We start from the raw sequence: 17,288 nt of genomic DNA on the forward strand, positions 1-17,288 counted from the left end.
AAGGTTTTGTAGACATAATCAAGAATGTTTGGGAGAGGCCCTCCGTTGGTCATACACCAATTCAGAGATGGAATTTTAAAATAAGGGCCATGAGGCAACATCTCTCTGGATGGGCAAAACACACCAACGGGTTATACAAAAAGGAAAAGCAATGCCTCTGTACCATCATTGATGACCTCGACAAAATTGCAAAGACCCGCACTTTATCTGAACAAGAGATTGAATTGAAAAATCAATCTAATGAGAAGGTTGCCCGTCTTCTACGAGAAGAGAAAATCAAATACTACCAGAGGTCCAAAGCCGACTTCATCCTCAGGGGAGATAGCAATACAAGATACTTTCAATTGGTCGCCAATGGTTGCCATAGGAAGAAATGTATTCATAGTCTCCAACAGGATGAGGGGCGGATCGAAGGTCAAGAGGAGCTCAAAAGGTATATCACCAAATACTATAAATCTCTATTCGGAGCGCCGGATGAAGGGAATGTCACCCTTGACGAGACCCGAACAGATGATATTCCACAAGTCACGGCAGAAGAGAACGATATCCTCACGGCACCTTTCTCTGAAGAGGAGGTGAGAGCGACTGTGTTCCAAATGGGACACAATAAAGCTCTAGGCCCTGATGGTTTCCCCGCAGAATTCTATCAGAATTTCTGGGATATCATCAAGACTGACCTTTTGGAGTTGTTCAATTGTCTTCATGCTGATCGGCTTGACCTATTCAAGCTGCATTTTGGTGAGATTGTCTTGTTGCCGAAAATTAAGGAGGTCGAACGGATCCAACAGTTCAGACCCATATGCCTCCTTAATGTCAGCTTCAAGATTTTCACCAAAGTGGCTACGAATAGGTTAAACGCAGTAGCTGACCATGTTGTCCGGCCATCTCAAACGGCGTTCATGCAAGGAAGGAATATACTCGATGGTGTAGTAGTCCTGCATGAGACCATCCATGAGATGCACCGGAAAAACATGAGTGGAGTGATATTCAAAATTGACTTTGGAAAAAGCCTATGACAAGGTTAAATGGTCTTTCCTCCAACAGGCCCTAAGAATGAAAGGTTTCTCAGATAAATGGTGCCAGTGGATCCAAAATTTTGTAACTGGAGGTACTGTTGCCATCAAAGTCAATGATGAGGTAGGCCATTACTTCCAGACAAAAAAAGGCCTACGGCAGGGTGACTCCATGTCCCCAATGTTATTTAACATTGTTGCTGACATGTTGGCTATTCTGATTGAACGCGCAAAGCAGGACGGCCAGATTGCAAGAGTAGTGCCACACCTTGTGGATGGTGGCCTCTCTATTTTGCAATACGCCGATGACACAATTCTTTTTATGGAACATGATTTGGACAAGGCTCGAAACCTGAAACTCTTGCTTTCAGCGTTTGAGCAAATGTTGGGTCTCAAAATAAACTTCCATAAAAGTGAATTGTTCTGCTTTGAAGAAGCCTTTGAGGCGGCTACCGATTATGCTGACCTTTTTGATTGCGCACATGGACATTTCCCGATTAAATATCTGGGAATACCGATTCATTATCGACGCCTCACCATTGCGGAGTGGAAGCATGTAGAGGAGCGTCTAGAGAAACGGTTGAGCAGTTGGAAAGGCAAACTGCTCTCGGTTGGGGGACGGTTGGTTTTGATTAACTCTGTCCTCACAAATATGGTTCTCTATATGTTTCTTTCTTTCAACTCCCAAAAGGGGTCTTACAAAGACTGGACTATTTTAGATCTAGATTCTTTTGGCAAGGAGATGGTGAAAAGAAAAAATACAGGCTGACTAAATGGAGCATGGTTTGTAGGCCAAAAGACCAAGGTGGCCTTGGAATTCATGACCTGTAGGTCAAGAATGAGGCTCTACTCAGTAAATGGTTATTCAAACTTCTTACTGAGGATGGTGTTTGGCAAACCATGCTGCGCAACAAGTATCTAGGCCAAAAGGCGGTGTCCCAGGCATTTTGGAAACCCGGCGACTCGCACTTTTGGGCTGGCCTAATGGCGACAAAGAAACATCTCTTTCGCTTTGGGTCTTTCGCGATAAAGGACGGGTCGGAGATTCGTTTTTGGGAAGACATATGGCTAGGCAATACCAGTCTCCGAGAACAATATCCAGCCTTATACAACATTGCTCGTGATAAGAATAATACTATTGCGCAGGTGCTCAATTCATCCCCATCGAATATTTTGTTCAGGCGGGATTTGATTGGCCCCCGACTTGTGTCATGGCATAATCTTTTATCCAGGTTGGATTCGATTAACCTGACAGAAGGCCGTGATGTGTTTCGCTAGAACCTTACTATATCTGGGTCTTTCACTGTAGACTCTATGTACCGTGCGCTCACACATTCTGAGGTACCTGTTAGTAATAATAAGAAAATTTGGAAATCCAAGATTCCACTAAAAGTAAAAAAATTTATGTGGTATCTTCATAGGGGGGTTGTGTTAACTAAAGACAACCTCGCACGAGCAACTGGCAAGGGAGTAAGAAGTGTTGTTTTTGTACTCATGACGAGACAATCAAACACCTCTTTTTTCAATGCAAGTTTGCACGTTCTACATGGTCAGTCGTCCAAACAGCGTCAAATTTGCATCCACCCTCAAGTGTTGCCAATATTTTTGGTCATTGGTTGGACGGTATTCCAAATAGTTTCAAAACACTAATAAGGGTGGGAGCGTATGCCTTAATTTGGTCGCTTTGGCTATGTAGAAATGATTTGATTTTCAATGAAAAAAATGCTTCTTCTTTGCAGGTTATTTTCCGGTGTACGCACTCGCTACATACGTGGTCTATTCTACAACGACCGGAGTACCAACCGCTGTTCAAGGCGGTGTGTACGCGATTGGAGCAGGTGGCTATGGAGGTTTTTTCCCGACATGGGTGGCAGCATAACCTTCGGATCGACCCACCACCTCCTTCGACATAGGCATAGTGTCGGCCTATAGGACTCTACTATTGCCGTTTTGTCGGTTTTTATTTGATGTTTTTTTTGTTGGACTTTCGGATTTGGCTGTGTGCATCCTAATTATGCAGAGGCTGGGTGTTACTCATAATGTTTTGTATCCACTTGATGCTACATTTTGAATTAATAAAATCGCCCTTTATCGGAAAAAAAAAGCATGACCTACTCGTCGTGTAGACGGATGTTTACGTGGAGACCTACGACTGTCCCGTGCCCATCAGCCAGCATACCATAGTTTTAGGCTGGATTTCAGGCAGTTTGCCTGTTAGAAACGGTGTCACGTTCTACCCTCCTGCTGACTGATCGACTAGTTAAATCTATCTAAGCATCCCAACTCCCAAGCTTGACGTAAACATCCGTCTACATAAGTGCTTTTTCTTGTAGGCTACTGTTCAAAGTCGATTCCCTCAACTATCGATCAGGGATTTTAGTTTGATGAACAACTTTTGGCATTTTATATTTCGAAATTGTTAACAACTTTTTTTTGTTAATCAAATTCAAAAAATGTTCAACAATCCAAAAACTGTTCATCCAATTCAATTTTTTGTTCAGCAGATTTAAAAAATGGTCATAAAAATTCAAAAGTTGTTCATCAAACTAAAAAAATGTTCATCTGTTTTCTTTTGTTCCATTGAATTTCTTTGTTCATCAGATTCAAAAAATGTTCATCACATTCAAAATTTGTTCATCGAATGCAAATTTTGTTCATAATTTTTTCCAAAAAATTTCTCTAACACAAATTTTGTTCTTCAATTTAAAAAAATTGTTCATCAAATGCCAAATTTGTTCATCGATGGTCAAAATATGTTCATCAAATTCAAAAAAGAGTTCATTCTTTGGAATCATGAACATATTTTACAAATACGTGAACATTTTTTTGAATTTTCCAATATTTTTTTGAACCATGAACATTATCTTAAATTCAAGACAATTTTTTGTAATCATGAACATTTTTTGCAAATTCATGAACATTTCGTGAATGCATGAACTTTTTTTGAAATCACGAACATTTTATAAAATTCATGAACATATTGTAGATTTGTGAACGTTTTTTTGACAAATTCATGAACATTTTTTGAATTCCCGAGCATATTTTTGAAATAATTATTTTTTCAAAATCATGATTGTTTTTTTCAAAATTATGAACTTTTACTGAATTTTAGAAGTTGTTTGATATCTTGGATTATTGAAAAAACGCAAAGGAAAAGACAAAAAAATAGGAGCGTGCCGGCCGCACATGGGCCGGCCCAGAAGGGCGCGAAGGGGGAGCGGGGGTGTGCGTCCACTGCGTTTTCAGTGCGTGGCGCGCCATATAGGAGCTCCCGCGCATAGGAGGTTACATAATTTTGGGACTCGGATTGTGTTTCTCTGGTCAGCAACTAGGCCTTATCAGCAAAACGTTCAGGTCCGTCCCTAGGGTGACGGTTTGCGTACGCTCCGCCGATCGTGGGGCGATTAGGGTTTTGGTCGAACGCCCCCATCCTCCCCTGGGAGAGGCTGCGGGGATCGGCCCATCGTGTTTCTGATCGCGCGTCTCCTTCGACGGCGCATTTCCCCCGCCCATCCTTCCCCACCATAGGCCTTCCCACTGTTCCCTAGGGCACAGGGTCGTAATACACACCGGAAACCCTAGGAGGAGCACGGTGGGCGCGTCGGGTGAAGTGCGGAGATGGAGGTAGTAGCGGGACTGCTGGGAAACCTGAAGCTCTCGGAGGAGGAGAAGAAAGGAGTGAAGATCCGTTTGGGGGGGAAGAACAAGGGGAAGGAAGCGGCGGCCCAAGCGGTTGGTAGGGTTGTATCAGAGAAACCTGCTCATCCTGATGTGATCTGTCTCTCTCTGGGACGAATCTGGTGCCCAATTAAGGGTATTGATTGCAAAGAGGCTGGTGATAACAGATTTGTGTTCACATTCAAACAAGAGTCCGGGAAGAGGAAAACATTAGAGGATGGACCGTGGATGTTTGACAAAGAGTTGGTGGTTGTGGAGGACTATGATCCGGGGAAAAGGATCGAGGACTACGATTTTAATGAGATCCCGATTTGGGTGAGGATTTTTAACCTCCCCCTTGGCATGATGAACGAGGATTCAACGGAGGAGATGGGCAACATAATTGGGCGGTTCGTGGAGGTAGATGCAGGAGAGGATGGAAGGGCTATTGGGAAGTTCTTAAGGGTGAAAGTCCGAATGAACATTGAAAAACCAGTGATGAGAGGCTTCACTCTCGATGACGAAGAAGGTGGGGGTGCTAGCAAGAGGAAGAAGCAGATGAGCATAGATGGCAGAGAGGAGGAGGAGGAAGAAGGGGAGGGCCTGTGGTGTAGATTTGAGTACGAATTTTTACCGGACTTTTGCTATACGTGTGGAATAATAGGGCATGTGGCAAAGGACTGCTATATCAAGGTGAATAAGGGGGAAAGAGCTTAGTTTGGGCCGTGGCTGCGAGCAGATCTTGGGAGGAGGAGGTTTATGGGGGAGGAAGAACGAAACTGGAAGATGGGGGGTGGGGGTAGCGGAGGGGGAGGCGGTGGAGGTAGGCATTATGGCTAGAGCAGATCGCAAGGAAGGACAGGAAGTGGTAGTGGAAGTGATAGCCTGTCATGGCGCAAGAGTGCTGGCCAGGAGTCGGGAGGCAAATGAGGAAGAGAAGGAGAAGAGAAGGTGACGAGCCCACCCAAGCTGAAAAGCATGGTGTCGCCACGCGGGGGAAACCTTAAGAAACTGGATATGGAGGGGGATGGGGTGAATCAGCTGCATGAGAAGAAAGATTCCAACAATGGGAAGGAAGTGGTGTTGCATGTGCAGAGTCAGGTGGTGGAGGGGGTGCCTGTCGCCCAGGTGGGAGCGGTGGCCGTGAATGCTAAAGAGGGGGAGGAGGTGCTTGCAACACGGGAGGATGATATCGTGGGAGAGGGAGCAGGAGCCGAGCTCAAGAAGCAACGGCAGCGAGGCACTTTCAAAAGGAAGAATGGTGGGGAGGAAAGGAGGAGGACTGATGCTGGGGGCAATGAAAAAAGTGTGGGGCAGAAAAGGAGCCTGATGGAGTTAGACGAGGCCTTGGAGGGTGAAGCAAAAAAGCGGAAGATCATGGAAGATGTGGGGGTGAGCAAGGTGATAGTACAGGAGGAGGAGGGGAACAAAACAACTGAATAGATATCGGCCGGGCTGCTTGAGCAGTCCCGCCGGATGCAATGAAAATCGTCAGCTGGAACTGTCGGGGGTTAGGGAACGGCCCGGCGCTTCGGTCTCTTCTCGAACTGGGAAGAGTGGAGGACCCTTGCATCTTGTTTTTATCTGAGACAAGGCTGTATGAGAAGGAGTTAGATCATCTAAGGTGGAAGCTGGGATTAGCCAACATGTCAGTTTGGAACCCTGAGGGGAGGAGTAGAGGTATAGCCATGTTCTGGAGGAGAGGGGTGGAAGTTTCGCTTAGATCATATGGGAGGAGGCATGTTGATGTGGATGTCAAAGAGGGAGATGATCCGGTGTGGAGGCTTACGGGTATGTATGGAGAGTCAGCCACAGGGAGGAAGAAGGAAACCTGGAAAACATTAAAAATTCTAAAACAGCAGCATCAACAAGGAAGGCCGTGGATGTGTGTGGGCGATTTTAATGAAATTTTATCGGAGGTTGAGAAGGTAGGAGGAGCTCCGAGAGCGCAACATATGATGGATGGGTTTCGGGATGCTTTGACTGTATGTGAGATGAATGACCTTGGTTTTGAGGGTGATATATTCACATGGAGGAATCACAGCAAAGATGTGAGCACATACATATGCGAGAGACTTGACAGGGTCGTCGGTAATGAAGAGTGGAGACAACAATTCCCGAATTATGCGGTGATCAATGGCATTCCCCGACATTTTGATCATAGGCCAGTCATTGTGAAAACACAAGGAGCGAATAAAAGGTGGATGCATGGGGAGCGGGGTTTTAGGTTTGAAGCACGGTGGCTATAGGAGGAGGGGTGCGAGGATGTTATTAGGGAGGCATGGGAGAGGAGTTGGGTAGATAGGGGGGCGGGCGTGGCGGGTGCCCTAAAAACAGTGGCGGAGTCGATGCGGCTGTGGGATAGAAATGTAGTGGGGGAGCTTGAAGGGAGGTTAAAAAAAGCGAAGTCTGAACTAGAGTCGTGCATGCGCTCTAGTGTATCACAGGAGAAGATCATGGAGGAGGCTAGGTTGAGGTGCCTGGTAGAGGAGCTGGAGGAGAAGAAGAATACCATGTGGAAACAGCGGGCACATGTCTGGTGGCTGGTAGATGGTGACCGGAACACAAGATACTTCCACCTCGTGGCGTCAGGAAGGAAGAAAACTAATAGGATCAAAGAGTTGAGGAGGGAGGACGGGCCGGTCGTGGAGGAAGGAGATTTAACTAATTATGTCTGCTCGTTTTTTCAGGATCTTTTCTCCTCATCGGCCGGTGATAGGGCCCATGAACTGATTGATACAGTCAGCCCCTGAGTAACACATGCCATGCGGCGCACCCTTGATGTTGAATACACTAGAGAAGAAATCAAGGCAGCCCTGGACCATATTGGCGACCTCAAGGCACCGGGTCCAGACGGCATGCCCTCCGTGTTCTTCAAACGACATTGGCATTTTATGGGTGACCAAGTGGTTGAGGAAGTTTTAAGGGTGCTGAATGGTGGTGACATGCTCGCGGGGTGGAATGACACGCTTGTGGTGCTGATACCCAAGGTCAAAGTCCCCTCCAGAATCAAGGACCTCAGACCGATCAGCCTCACGTTGTTTACAAGCTCATCTCGAAGGTCATAGCAAATTGGTTGAAGGTGGTGCTCCCGGACCTCATATCTGAAAACCAGAGTGCCTTCGTACTAGGCCGCCTGATAACGGATAACATCTTGATCGCCTATGAGATTTCGCACTTACTTAGAAACAAGAGGAACGGACAGGAAGGAGTGACAGTGGTGAAGGCTGATATGAGCAAGGCGTACGACAGAGTTGAGTGGAATTTCCTCCAGGCAATGCTGACCAAGATGGGCTTCAGTCATCGCTGGGTAAATCTCGTCATGTCTTGTGTGCGGACAGTGCGTTATCAGATCAAGGTCAACGGCATCCTGACAGACCAGTTTTGCCCGTCGCGCGGCCTGTGTCAAGGAGACCCTCTCTCGCCCTACCTATTCGTCATTTGTGTCGAGGGCCTCTCTTCTTTGCTGCATGAGGCTGAACGGGCGGGCAGGATCTCGGGCGTCAAGATATGCCAAGCGACACCGAGCGTCTCACATCTCTTTTTTGCTGATGACTCCATGATCATGCTCAAAGCTAACCAGCAGGAGGCGGTGGCACTTAGGGAGATTTTGGACTTGTATGAAAATTGTTCTGGTTAATGCATCAACTTAGAGAAATCTGCTCTTATGTTCTCACAGAACACTTCAGAGGAGTCCAAAGATGAGGTAAAGACTGCGCTTGGTATTGTCAGCGAGAATTGGAATGAAAGATATCTTGGCCTACCTGTGCATGTGGGTAAATCACGAAGGAAGGTGTTTGCATACATCAAGAAGAATCTCTATGGACGCATGAACGGATGGCAGGAGCGGTTGCTGGCCAAAACGAGCAAGGAAACTTTGGTCAAGGCAGTCGGACAGGCTATACCGACCTTCGCCATGTCTTGCTTCGACTTAACTAAGGGTTTTTGCAAGGAACTCGATGCTCTGATGAACAAATTCTGGTGGAGTCAACAAGATAAAGAGAATACGATGCACTGGATCAGTTGGGAGACGTTGACAAAACCAAAGGCAATGGGTGGACTCGGCTTCAGGAATATGCACGATTTCAATATCGCAATGCTTTCACGGCAAGGGTGGCAATTTTTGCAGGATCCAGAGAGTCTTTGTGCCCGTATCCTGAAGGCTCGCTACTTCCCTCACTGCTCAATTCTGGAGGCCGAGGCGAAAGAGGGTATCTCTTATTCCTGGAGGAGCATATTGCATGGTATAGAGCTCATCAAGCAAGGGTATATCTGGCGCATTGGGGACGGTACTCAAGTGAACATATGGTCGGATCCGTGGACCCCTCGGGCCTGGTCGCGTCAGGTTATCACCCCCAAAGGACAGAACATCCTTACACATGTCAGCGAACTGATCTGCCCCGTCACTAGATCTTGGGACGCACAGCTGGTGAATGATTTATTTTGGCCTGATGATGCCCAACGCATTCTGCAAATCCCCCTACGTGAAGGTGCAACTGACTTCATCGCATGGCACTTTGACTCCAAAGGGCAGCATTCGGTCCGGAATGCGTACAAGCTACAGGTAAACCTTGAAAGGACAAGCATCACGGCTCGAGCTGGGAGCATCTATACTGTTCCGGGCAACTTTGATAGATGTGAAGATCAGTCCTGGAAATGCCTCTGGAAGCTTCCGTGCCCGCGAAAGATTTAGATGTTTGCATGGAGAATAAAACACGAATCCCTTGCCTTCAGAACCAACCTCACCAGGAGGGGGATGAAGCTCGATAACACCAAGTGTCTGTTTTGCGGCTGCGCAGACGAGGAGGGAGCCCATCTGTTCATCAAGTGTAAACACGTGAAGCCAGTGTGGAGGGCGCTCGGGTTTGAGAAGGAGAGGAGTGAGCTGGAAGAGATCACGGCTGTGCATGCAATGATGGACTATTTGTGGGGTCTAAATGAAAATAAACGTGTGCAGATTCTCACCATGTGGTGGCACTGGTGGAATAATCGCAATAAGCTCAGAGAGGGAGAGCTCGTAGTACCTTGCGAAGAACTAACACGGCGAGTGCTGTCAAACTCGCTGGAGTACATGCAGCTGTTCACGAAGAAGATGAAGAAGAAGGAGCTGCTGGCATGGAGCCCCCCTCGCGACGGGATGATCAAAATCAACCTAGATGGCGCTTACAGCCCGGGCGACAACTTTGCCAGCTGGGGAGTCGTGACCCGGGATGAATCTGGAGAGGTAATCACAGCGCGAGCAGGCAAGACGGAGCAGGTGGCAAGTCCGTTTGGAGCAGAAGCTACAGCACTCTCGGAAGCAATCAACACTGCGCGGATCTAGGCGCGTTACAGGTGGTTTTTGAAACCGATTCGAACTTCTCCAGGAAGCTATGAACATGAGGCGAGCAGACTCGTCACCGTATGCCGCACTATTAGAAAACTCCAAGCTCCAACTAAGAATGTGGTTCTCGAAGCAACAGGTCCAAGTGTGCCGCAGGGAGGCGAATTCAGTCGCACATGAACTTGCCAAACTAGGTCGTCAATGCTTATCTAATAATTGTATCGTGTGGAACGATGATGTACCGCCCCAAGTGGTGATTTGTGTTTCTGACGATTTAGCCAGACACCGTTAAGTTATAAAGCTTTGCTTTACCCTAAAAAAAACTAGGCCTTATCAGCAAGGCACGAACCATGCACGAACGCGAAGCTTATGTGATAAGGCCTCGATTGTAGCCCATTTAGAAAATCTGTTTTTTGTTAGTTTTATTTTGCATGTGAGATGGCTTGGGCCTTATCAGCCTCACATTTGCTGCATCGGGGCCATGAAGGAAACTTTTACCATGACCGCCATGCATGATAGGGCTTTTGCACATTTATGTTTCATAGGCAACACCCGAATCTTGTCTAATTAGTAGTGAACATTGTAAACACCACATTTGCATATATTGGTACAACAAGCTACAATATAAATGATTTTTAACACCTTTCCCATCATAAAGTTTTAAACCGCCGCCTTGCCGGTGCGTGCGATAGGTGGTCTTTCCCACACGACCCAGAAACCATGAGGGGTACGTCCTCCAATCACACATGCAAGGCAAAATGAGCTCGCGTGCGATCGGACGAGCCATCACATACAATTATACAGGCACAATCATTTCCGTTCGTAAATACATCCCACACAGTGAATTCAAAACCCACATAAACATTTCCGTTCGTATGTATACTCCACACAGTGAATCCCAGACAAATGTTTTCGTTTGTCTGCACATCTCACACAGTGAATCTAGACAAACGTTTCCGTTCGTATCTACATCACATATAATTTTCTGTATAGCCTCATGTGTGATAGGTGTAACGATCACATACGCTCTGCCTCCGTTAACCGTTTGCGTTATTTAAGTATATCACACACGATTTGATGAAAAAAACTGTATGACATTAGGCTATCCATCACACACGTTTTTACTGCTATAACCGTTTATAAAATTTCATGACCCATTTAGCAGGTTTATTAGTTTACTATTAATAATTTTAGTATTAAGAAAATTCACATTTCATATCAAACAGCAATTTGCCAATTTCATATCAGGCACATAAATATATTTTAACATCACAGTACGATAGCTATGTGAAAACTACACAGTACAACACATAGCTAGTTCACCTTCATAAGCACAATATTAGAATAATATGTTCATTTCCCCGATCGAATGATGCATGATCAGTCAAGTTCGTCTTCTCCACCTCTATTTTCAGTTCAGTAAGAACCTGTTTTGCACTAACCAACTGGTAAAGTGACTTCTCTTTCGCCAACACCATCTTAGCAAAGTCTAATTTAAAAATCTGAGCTCACTCTTCATCTTTCTTTTTCCCTCGTATCTTGAAATATTCTTCAATGTTGACAACATTTTCTCTAAGCCTATCTCTGTTCTCTTCTTCATACATGCTCCAGAGCTTTGCTAGGCACATCTTCAAAGACTGTGACCACTCTTAATCAAACACTTTCGTTCATACTATAATATTTAAAAACTAAATCACTAACAATTGCAAGGAAAATGAGTTTCTATCAACATAAAAAATCACCACATACATATTTTTAAGAACCGAAGAAACACGTTAATTATGACATATCTTCTCAAAAAGATCAATATGCAAATGAATTAATTGCTACTAAGACAACAAGTAAATTCAGGACATCACAAGTTATAATTAACTGCAACGCTACAAGTTCTTAGTCATCTACCCTAATAATAAAGCACCAAGTGCCTCTGGTCGTCCGTCATCGCACGTTTTGCAGAAAAGCCCCTCTATTTCTGGGAAATCAACCCACGGTCCTCATTTAAGTGGGAATAGAAAAAACATTTCGCTTTTTAAATTATTTTTTCAAATATTCATATCTTTTAAACTGTAACTTCAATGTTAACATGTTATATATGAAAATTGATTAGAAAAATATGTAGAATATGAATATTATGTTATTTTTACCCATTGACCATTTTTAAATGTTGTTTAGGGACATATTCAAATGTTTTAAAAATATTCATATCTTTTAAACCATAACTCCAATGTTAACATGTTGTATATGAAAATTGATTAGAAAAAAATGTAGAATCTGAATATGATGTTTCACATGTTAATAATTTTTAAAATGCTATGTAGGATGCAACGGTAATAAGTAGTGCATGATCCATCTTTCTTTTGCACCGGTGCCGATTCAAATTGAAAACAAACACCTTATCAAAAACAAATTGGAGATGAAAGAAACCATCTATAACCATGCATATCCGTTGGCGAGAGTGGGAAGAAGGATAAATGGCAAGACTGATAAGATGCCATGTTGAAATAAAGGACGTGGACATATTGAGGTCTTGAGTTCCGATTATATCGTGGCTGCAGAGAATCAAAACGGACCTTTCACTCCTTGCCTATAGGGTAAAGAAGAAGCATAGACATCTCATCAACCCCTTGATCTCCTCTCTACAATAGGTTGAGTTTTTCACCCACCCAAAGGGGGGGGGGGCTTGCTTGTATTTACACTATGTAAACTATATTCTTACATTTAATGGAAAGATCACAGTAGGGAGTTCTCCTATTGTTTCTGGTCAAAAAAACTAACTAACTAATTAACCTAAAAATAATTAACTAACTAATTAACCTATGTACAATAGGGTAAAACAACTAACTAATTAAGCTAAAAAAACTAACTAACTAATTAACCTAAATCAAAAAACAACAAGAAAAAAGGAAAGAAACCTCACCAGGGGTCGAATCGGCGACGGGCGGCGGGGGGCGGAGCGGCGACGGGCGGCCTGAGCGGGCGAGGCGGCGGGGGGTCGGGGGCTTCGGGGGCAGTGGTGGTCGGGGGCGACGGTGGGGTGGGGGTCGGGGGCGGTAGGGGCGGTGGGGGTTGGCGGCGGGGCCGGCAGGCACGCGGGCGGCGCTGGTGAGGTGAGGGAGAAAGAGGGAAGAGAGAGGGGGCTGGGGCACGGGGCTGACCATTTTTAGTTAGGTTTAATTTCTTTGTCGTCTGCTAGCAGACGGCAAATAGCATAGCTAGTGGGGTGGGGCCTGATACGTCCATTTTGCATCATGCTTTTATATCAATATTTATTGCATTATGGGCTGTTATTTCACGTTATGTCACAATACTTATGGCTATTCTCTCTTATTTTACAAGGTTTACATGAAGAGGGAGAATGCCGGCAGCTGGAATTCTGGGTTGGAAAAGGAGCAAATATTGAAGGACTATTCCGCGCAACTCCAAAAGTCCTGAAACTCCATGGAATACCTTAAAATAAAAAAATAAAAATCGTCGCCAAAGATGAAGGCCAGGGGGCCCACACCCTGCTCACGAGGGTGGGGGGCGCCCCCTGGGTGCGCCCCCCTACCTCGTGGGCCCCCTGGTGGCTCTCCGACGTCTGTCTTCTCCTATATGAAGTCTTTCGATGAGAAAAAACAGAAGAGAACCTTTCGGGATGAGACTCCGCCACCACAAGGCGGAACCTTGGCGGAACCAATCTAGGGCTCCGGCAGAGCTGTTCTGCCGGGGACACTTCCCTTCGGGAGGGGGAAATCATCACCAACGCTCCTCTCATCGGGAGAGGGCAATCTCCATCAACATCTTCACCAGCACCATCTCATCTCCAAACCCTAGTTCATCTCTTGTATCCAATTCTTGTCTCCATGTTCGGGATTGGTGCTAGCAGGTTGCTAGTAGTGTTGATTACTTCTTGTAGTTGATGCTAGTTGGTTTATTTGGTGGAAGATCATATGTTCAGATCCTTTATGCACATTATTACCCCTCTGATTATGAACATGAATATGCTTTGTGAGTAGTTATGTTTGTTCCTGAGGACAAGGGAGAAGTCTTGCTATTAGTAGTCATGTGAATTTGGTATTCGTTCGATATTTTGATAAGATGTATGTTGTCTAACCTCTAGTGGTGTTATGTGAACGTCGACTACATAACACTTCACCATTATTTGGGCCTAGAGAAAGGCATTGGGAAGTAATAAGTAGATGATGGGTTGCTAGAGTGACAGAAGCTTAAACCCTAGTTTATGCGTTGCTTCGTAAGGGGCTTATTTGGATCCGTATGTTTCATGCTATGGTTAGGTTTACCTTAATACTTTTGTTGTAGTTGCGGATGCTTGCAATAGAGGTTAATCATAAGTGGGATGCTTGTTCAAGTAAGAACAGCACCCAATCACCGGTCCACCCACATATCAAATTATCAAAGTACCGAACGCGAATCATATGAGCGTGATGAATACTAGCTTGACGATATTCCCATGTGTCCTCGGGAGCGCGTTTCCTATTATAAGAGTTTGTCCAGGCTTGTCCTTTGCTACAAAAAGGATTGGGCCACCTTGCTGCACTTTATTTACTTTTGTTACTTGTTGCTCGTTACCATTTATCCTATCACAAAACTATCTGTTACCATTTATTTCAGTACTTGCAGAGAATACATTGCTGAAAACCGCTTATCATTTCCTTCTGCTCCTCGTTGGGTTCGACACTCTTACTTATCGAAAGGACTACGATAGATCCCCTATACTTGTGGGTCATCAAGACTCTTTTCTGGCGCCGTTGCCGGGGAGTGAAGCGCCTTTGGTAGGTGGAATTTGGTAAGGAAAAATTTATTTAGTGTGCTGAAATTTTCTGTCACTTGTTACTATGGAAAGTAATTGTCTGAGGGGCTTGTTCGGGGTATCTTCACCCCGTCCTGTTGAGCCAAGAGTTGCTCCTCGACCTACTGAACCTACTAAACCTATTGAAAATGAAACTCCTTTTGAAATTCCTTCGGGTATGATGGAAAAACTGCTAGCTAACACTTGTGCAGGAGATGGAACAAAGCATCCTGACGAACATCTACGCTATGTGGATGATATTTGTGGACTATTTAATCTTGCCTGTATACCCGATGATGTTGTTAAGAAGAAGGCTTTCCCTTTATCTTTGGAGGGAGACGCATTGACATGGTATAGGCTATGTGATGATACGAGATCATGGAACTATAAAAGAGTGAAATTGGAATTTCATCGAAAGTATTACCATATGCATCTTGTTCATCGTGATCGCAATTATATATATAATTTTTGGCCTCGCGAAGGAGAAAGCATCGCTCAAGCTTGGGGGAGGCTTAAATCAATGTTATATTCATGCCCCAATCATGAGATCTCAAGAGAAGTGATTATGCAAAAAAATTATGCTCGGCTTTCTGATAACAATCGCACCATGCTCGATAATTCTTGTGTTGGCTCTTTTATGATGAAGCCTATTGAATTTAGATGGGATTTATTGGATAGAATTAAATGCAACTCTGAAGATTGGGACCTTGACGAAGGTAAGTAGTCAGGTATGACACCTAATTTTGATTGTGTTAAATCTTTTATGGATACCGATATTTTCCGTAAGTTTAGCACTAAATATGGACTTGACTCTAAGATAGTAGCTTCTTTCTGTGAATCTTTTGCTACTTATGTTGATCTCCCCAAGGAGAAGTGGTTTAAATATCATCCTCCCATAGAAGTAAAAGTAGCTACACCTGTTAAAGTTGAAGAAAAGACTGTCACTTACAATGATCCTATTGTTCCCACTTCTTATGTTGAGAAACCACCTTTCCCTGTTAGAATGAAGGATCATGCTAAAGCTTCAACTGTTGTTCGTAAAAGCAATACTAGGACTTATACACCTCCTGAGCAAGTCAAAGTAGAACCCAATATTGCTATAGTTAAAGATCTCTTGTCTGATAATATTGATGGGCATGTTATTCAATTCTCTGGTGAAACTGCTAGAATTGCTAAACCCTGTGATAGAGATAAACATAGACCTGTGGTAGGCGTGCCCGTTATTTCTGTTAAAATAGGAGATCATTGTTATCATGGCTTATGTGATATGGGTGCTAGTGCTAGTGTTATACCCATTGGCTTATACAAAGAAATTATGCATGAGATTGCACCTACTGAGTTAGAGGAAATTGATGTTACAATTAAACTTGCCAATAGAGATACTATATCTCCAATGGGAATTGTTAGAGATGTTGAAGTCTTGTGTGGGAAAACCAAATATCCCGCTGATTTTCTTGTTCTTGGTTCTCCACAAGATAGCTTTTGTCCCATTATATTTGGTAGACCCTTCTTGAATACTGTTAATGCTAAGATAGACTGCGAAAAGAATGTTGTTACTATTGGCTTGCAAGATATGGTTCATGAGTTTAATTTCTCTAAATTTAGTAAACAACATCGTGAGGAAGAATTGCCTAGTAAGGATGAAATTATTGGTCTTGCTTCTATTGCTGTACCTCCTAGTGATCCTTTAGAACACTATTTGCTAGACCATGAAAATGATATGTTCATGAATGAAAGAAGGGAAATAGATGAAGTATTCTTTAAACAGGAACCTATTCTGCAACATAATTTGCCTGTTGAAATCCTAGGGGATCCTCCTCCACCCAAGCGTGATCCCGTGCTTGAGCTTAAATCATTGCCTGATAATCTTAAATATGCTTATCTTGATGAAAATAAAATATATCATGTTATTATTAGCACTAACCTTTCAGAGCATGAAGAGGAAAGATTATTGAAAACTCTGAAGAAGCACCGTGCCGCTATTGGATATACTCTGGATGATCTTAAGGGCATCAGTCCCACTCTATGTCAATATAAAATAAATTTGGAAGCTGATGCCAAACCAGTTTGTGATCCTCAACGACGTTTGAATCCTAAAATGAAAGAAGTGGTAAGAAAGGAAATACTCAAGCTTCTGGAGGCAGGTATAATTTATCCCGTTGCTGATAGTCAGTGGGTAAGTCCTGTCCATTGTGTCCCTAAGAAGGGAGGTATTACTGTTGTCCCTAATGATAAAGATGAATTGATTCCGCAAAGAATTATCACAGGTTATAAGATGGTAATTGATTTCCGCAAATTAAATAAGGCTACTAAGAAAGATCATTACCCCTTACCTTTTATTGATCAAATGCTAGAAAGATTATGCAAACATACACATTATTGCTTTCTAGATGGTTATTCTGTTTTTTCTCAAATACCTGTGTCGGCTAAAGAACAATCAAAGACTACTTTTACATGACCTTTTGGTACTTTTGCTTATAGACGTATGCCTTTTGGTTTATGTAAT

Source organism: Triticum aestivum, chromosome 3B (genome assembly GCF_018294505.1).
Source record: "Triticum aestivum cultivar Chinese Spring chromosome 3B, IWGSC CS RefSeq v2.1, whole genome shotgun sequence".
In the NCBI taxonomy this organism is placed as follows: Eukaryota; Viridiplantae; Streptophyta; class Magnoliopsida; order Poales; family Poaceae; genus Triticum; species Triticum aestivum.